Source organism: Misgurnus anguillicaudatus, chromosome 24, assembly GCF_027580225.2.
Source record: "Misgurnus anguillicaudatus chromosome 24, ASM2758022v2, whole genome shotgun sequence".
Classification (NCBI taxonomy): Eukaryota; Metazoa; Chordata; class Actinopteri; order Cypriniformes; family Cobitidae; genus Misgurnus; species Misgurnus anguillicaudatus.
In genome coordinates, this window is record NC_073360.2 from 3,571,668 (window position 1) to 3,577,449 (window position 5,782).

Genomic DNA, 5,782 nt, shown 5'->3' on the forward strand with positions numbered 1-5,782 from the left:
TAGGCTATAGCAGAAATACTGTTATCAATAGGTTTCAGTAGGCTAAGAAATTTCTTGGTTACGTATGTACCCTCGTTCTCTGAAGGAAGGGAACGGAGATGTCACGTCATGACCGACATTTTGGGAACTTGCTAGAGAGACCTATCTGCTTTGACAAACTTACAAAGAGCCAATGAATGTTGGCATGCAATATTTGCATCTGCTGGCGCTGGCCCACCACACAAGTGTAAACTAGAGGCAGGTGCAATGCATAATCAACTCTTTTTGCTGAGAAAGCCGAGCATCTAGTCCCTGGCAAACATAGCAGTGGTACAGCAAGCCATGGCGACGGGACTTAGTGTCTCTGTTCCCTTCCTACATACACAACCGAGACATTCCCTTGAGTCAGTCACTATGATGTGAGGTATTGGGAATGCTTTTGAAGTGTCATGGGTGCTGCTCCTTCCAGTGACCTGCATAAACCTTCCCCCTCTTAATTCTGAAGTGGCGGAACCTGGGCTTGATGCAGAGAGGCTGGTCACTACTTGTTCCTTATCCCCCTATAGTGATTTAGGCACACTGGGAAGCGAACCCACCTGGGTGGTAGCTGGGGATGTTGCGGAAGCCACCCCCTAAGAAGGTTTCACTAGATGGCGTTTTTCGACATGGAAAAACTGAAGAGGTTTTGCATATCGAGTTCTCTGGGGTGGCTATCGTGAGACACACATACGCAGAGATGCAGAGTGGGCTTTGCTGATGGAAAAACATAGGTTAGTATTCTAATTCCCAAGCACAATACACATATGGGAACCCCGTATAGGGGAAGATAATACGAATGCCAGGCCTCAACACCACTAACAAGAATACACCTGACAGCAGATGCTCCGCTACGTCTGACTGCCAAGGGCATTGGAGGAGTACCAAACTTTTCTCCACCAGGGCCCATTCTACTTATCTTTAAACGGGATTTAAGGCACTAAATTAGCGTCATAATGGCACTACAAGCCGACACACGAGCCAGCATTCAATGTTTCACCAGTTTGAGATGAGAACACAAGAGGAAACCGGCTTGACACGAACACTATAGAATCTAGTAAACGTGTCGCCCAGCAATGTATAATTTGATTGTGGAGGGGAACAGCCTCCTCTCCAACCGCTGCTGAAGAAAGAAAACATGATACTGATCGGGCATCTCTGGGGGTTCTCTCATTGGGAGGAACTCCATCTGATAAACAGGTTCCATTTTAGCGCATAAGCATTTCTCGTGGACTGAAGCGATGGTTTTAGCTACCTCTTTAGGTAAGCCGTGTCCCATCCAGAGACCACACGTGGAGGTTCTACAGGTCAGGAAGCGGGTGCCATTTTGCCCAGTCCCTAAGAAAGAAAGTCCTTCCTCAGGGGAATCCGTGGGGGGGGGGCTCTTGCGAGGAGCATAAGTTCTGGGAACCATATCCTGGTGGGCCAGTAAGGAGCCACCAGTAAGATTTGCTCCTCATCCTCCCTGACTTTGCACACTGTTTGTCCAAGCAGGCTCACTGGGGGAAATGCATACTTGCAAAGGCCCGTGGCCAGCTGTGTGCCAGTGCATCTGAACCAAGTGTTCCCTCGGTCAGAGAGTGGCATTGGGTCGTCTCTGGGGAGCAGATGTCCATTATATGTGGCTCCCCACCCCTTGGTGGAGGCATCTGTGCGTACAACAGCATGCCTGGTGACCTGTTTCAGGGGTATACCAGCCTGGAGAAATGAGGGGTCTGACCACGGAGTGAGGGTGTGGCGGCATGCGGGTGTGATGGTCGCACAGTGCAGGCCGCTCTACCACGCCCTCCTTGGGCTCTTTATAAAAATAAGGTTACTGGAGCAGAAAGCCAGCAGTGGAACATGAGGGAACAAAGATTCTCTCCCTGGACATCTACCAGAGGAAGCAGCCACCATCATCTCAAGACCATCAACTCAAGGTCACCCATCTTAGGCCACTTGCTCATGCCTTTTCTGCCAGGCTTAATGGAGGACTGGAGGAGCTGGGTGTCCTTACACCAATCTAAACGCAGCGGGGGATGAGGGGGACACCCTCGACAAAACAAGCTGACTAAGGGGAGGCCTCAGTCAAATTTTAGGTGGTCGAGAACTGCTGCCAGACCCGACTCTCATAGGGAGGAACACCACTTGACGAACAGGCTCCATTTCAGCGCATAAGCGTGTCTCATGTTTGGCATTCGGGCTGAAGCCATGGTGTTAGCTACCTCTATAGGTTAGCCACTTAGAACCTCCCTCCAGAGACCACACGTGGAGGTTCCACAGGTCGGGACATGGGTGCCATATTGCCCCAAGAGGAATCTGTGGGGGAGGGGGGCTGTTGCGAAGAGCATAAGTTTTGAGAACCATGTGCTGGTGGGCCAGTAAGGAGCCACCAGTAGGATGTTCTCCTCGTCCTTCCTGACTTTGAACAGTGTTTGTGCAAGCAGGCTCACTGGGGTAAATAAATTATTGTTAAGGCCCCGCGGCCAGGTGTGTGCCAGTGCATCTGAACCAAGTGTTCCCTCAGTCAGAGAGTGTCAGTGGGTCGTCTCTGGGGAGGAAAACAGGTCTATCTGTGCTATGTCAAAACATCTCCAGATCAGCTGGACCATCTGGTGGTGGAGTTGCCACTGACCGGGGAGTGCTGCTGGTGAGAGCGTATTGGCTGCTACATTTAGTGAACCCTGAATGTGGACAGGGAAGGGACCTCAGATGCGTCAGACTCCACAAGAGGAGGTGACAGGCGGGTTGAGACGAGACAAAACTAGACCACCTTGGCGGTTGATATACGCAACAGCTTAAACCACTTTAATGCAGAATCAGAAACTCCAAAGACGGTCTCCAACCAGGTGATTATAATTATGTGATCTATAGTGTCAAAAGCGGCACTATGATAAAAAATAATCAGTATAGTTAGACGATGATGATTGGGGTGTGTGTGTGTGCGTTAGAGGGGGTGGGACAACCACATAACCGATGATGACTAGCTTAAATTCCCATCGTTAGCCAATCAGAGGCAGGCAGAGTTCATACACAAATACATGGACAGTTTGAGCAGCGCAGTGTTGCCAACTTGGCGACTTTGTCGCTAGATTTAGCAACTTTCTAAATCCCTTTAATGACTTTATTTACGAAATGCGACTAGGAAATACTTAGCGATCTTTTCTGGTATGGTTAGAGACTGACACTTCTCAACGAGCAGCGAGTGCTTCTGATAGCCACTTGCACTGTAGTCCGTCCGAGTCCCACACACCCACAATGACAGAGCAATGGCAAGTAAAACAAACTCAAATGTAGCAGTTGCAAACACAAAGTATAATAAGCACTATTTTTCCATTGTTGAGTTGAAAGGCAAGAATGTTTATGTAACGTGCAACTTATGCCGAGTAAGAAAGAGTCTCCATGTCTGTAATTCTTATCTAATAAAGCACTTCACATCATCACATCGTCCGCTTGGAATTATAAGGTTCTATCTGCGTTTTGAGCAGTTTTGAGATATTGATCTTCAAAGTTTTTGCATTACATATAGGAAAACTTACATGGGGAAGAAGTTTCTTTCAAAAAAAAAACAGGGACCCTAAATGTATTCTAAATATACAATATCAAAATCCTCTGAAATTTCTAAATGTGGATTTTTGGAAGGGGTCAAATGCAGATAGAACCTTCTAATTCTAAAACAACACTTCGTTTAGAATTATAAGGTTCTATCTGCCAAAACATTATTTAAACATTAAATATAAAATTAATGTTGTAACAATTTTTCAACATGTGTTAGAAAGTAACATTTTAATCATTTCTATGACATTTTATATTTTTATTTTTAGCACTTTTATCTCTAAAAGTCTGATTTTACATTGCTCCTTTACAACATTGCTTCTTCCCTCTTCTGCCTCAGTTTCTCTACCATCCTCCTGTATATGTCGGGTTCATTACAAAAATAGACAATTTTGTTTTAGCATGTTATACCATTCCCTACTGAAAAATCCAGCTAAGACCAGCATAAGCTGGTAAGCTGGTTTTAGCTGGTCTCAAAACTTGGTTTTAGCAGGTCTCCCAGCTTGGTTATAGCAGGTATTGCTGGTGAAGGAAGCTGGTCTAGCTGTGTTTTGGTCACTTTTTAAGCTGGTCTAGCTGGACTTAGCTACTGCCACCTTAAACCAGCTAAAACCAGCTACCAGCTTATGCTGGTCTTTGCTGGTTTTTCTAGTAGGGTTGAGCAGCTACAGGCTAAAATCATTTTAATACTGAGGTAACTGCTTTAATGATCTTTCACATGTTTCCATTTGGACATAACGATCATAACTTACTGTAACTATTTTGGGTATGATAGGTTAGTTTGTTATTTCTGTATTTTTTATCTTAGTGCTTGCCTCTTAATATCAGGAACTAAGAAGCTGGCACTGCTGGCTAGTGTGGTGTCTAACTATGAAAACAATCTCCTCAGCAAGACCTAAAAAAAGACTGCCCCTACTGACAAATCCAGCAAAGACCAGCATAAGCTGGTAACTCGTTTTAACTGGTTTAAGGTTGCAGTAGCTGGTGTAAGCTGGTCTAACCAGCCTGGCAAAGATGGTCTTCCAGCATGACCAGATAAGTCCAGCTAGACCAACTTAAAAAGTGACCAAAACACAGCTAGACCAGCTTAAAAAGTGACCAAAACACAGCTAGACCATCTTGCTACACCAGCAATACAAGCAAAAACCAAGCTGGGAGACCAGCTAAAACCAGTTCACCAGCTTAAGCTGGATATTACAGTAGGGTTGCCTAGAATTCGGGCTGTCGATCTTAAGGTTTCTTAAAAACTTTGCGTTGTGCAGGATATTGTTTATGATGAAATAGAACGGTTTTGACTGAAATTTGGACATATACATTAAATGGTGCAATGGAACAATCCTTCCTAAAATGCATTAAACTTTCGTTTACAAAGACGTGAAACTCACCGAGTGGTCAGGGGTGTTCACTGATATGCTCACACAAAAATCGCTGCAAAATACGCACTCCAACAGGTTTTATAGTAGTTTTTGTCCAACTCCATTGACTTGTATTAGATGTGCTGTGAGGTACGGTATTACTCCGCGCCGGGAACTTTGTTTCTATTCTTGCAATTGGCAAAGGTGGATTAGCGCCACCACCTGGGCTGGAGTGTATATTATTCAAGCTCTAAGCGGAAGAATGTACGGGTGTGAGGCGTTTGGAAAAATAGGTCCACAAGTTAACAACGAATGCTAAAACAGCTGTTGGAAAGCATCTTCTGCAGCGATTTCTGTGCGAGCACACCAGTGAACACCCCCGACCACTCGGTGAGTTTCACGTCTTTGTAAACGAAAGTTTAATGCATTTTAGGATGGATTGTTCCAGTGCACCATTAAATCCATTGTAGAGGTGTGAGGTGAAACACAAACACCCGAAAATTCTCAGTGCAGCCGCATATGTCGAAATTTCAGTAAAAAACGTTTTATTTCATCATAAACAAAAGTGTAAAATACCGAACTTGTCCTTTACAATACATAAGTGCCCTTTATTTTGCCTCAAAATTCAAAATGCACACAAGTAATGCTTTTAGTAAGGCATGTTTTTAAATATTTCCTAATGAAACTAAGGTCTAGTCCGAGAAACCATCCCATAAAGATGATCCTGATTGGTCCTCTTCTGTGCATTCGAAGTGCTGATTAGCTCACGTAGATAGAACCTTATAGAGCCAAGTTAGAGTTTGACTTTGTAGATAGAACCTTTTGTTTTTTTAATAAAACGTCCCAAAATGTACATAACTTTAAAAAAACATCACATA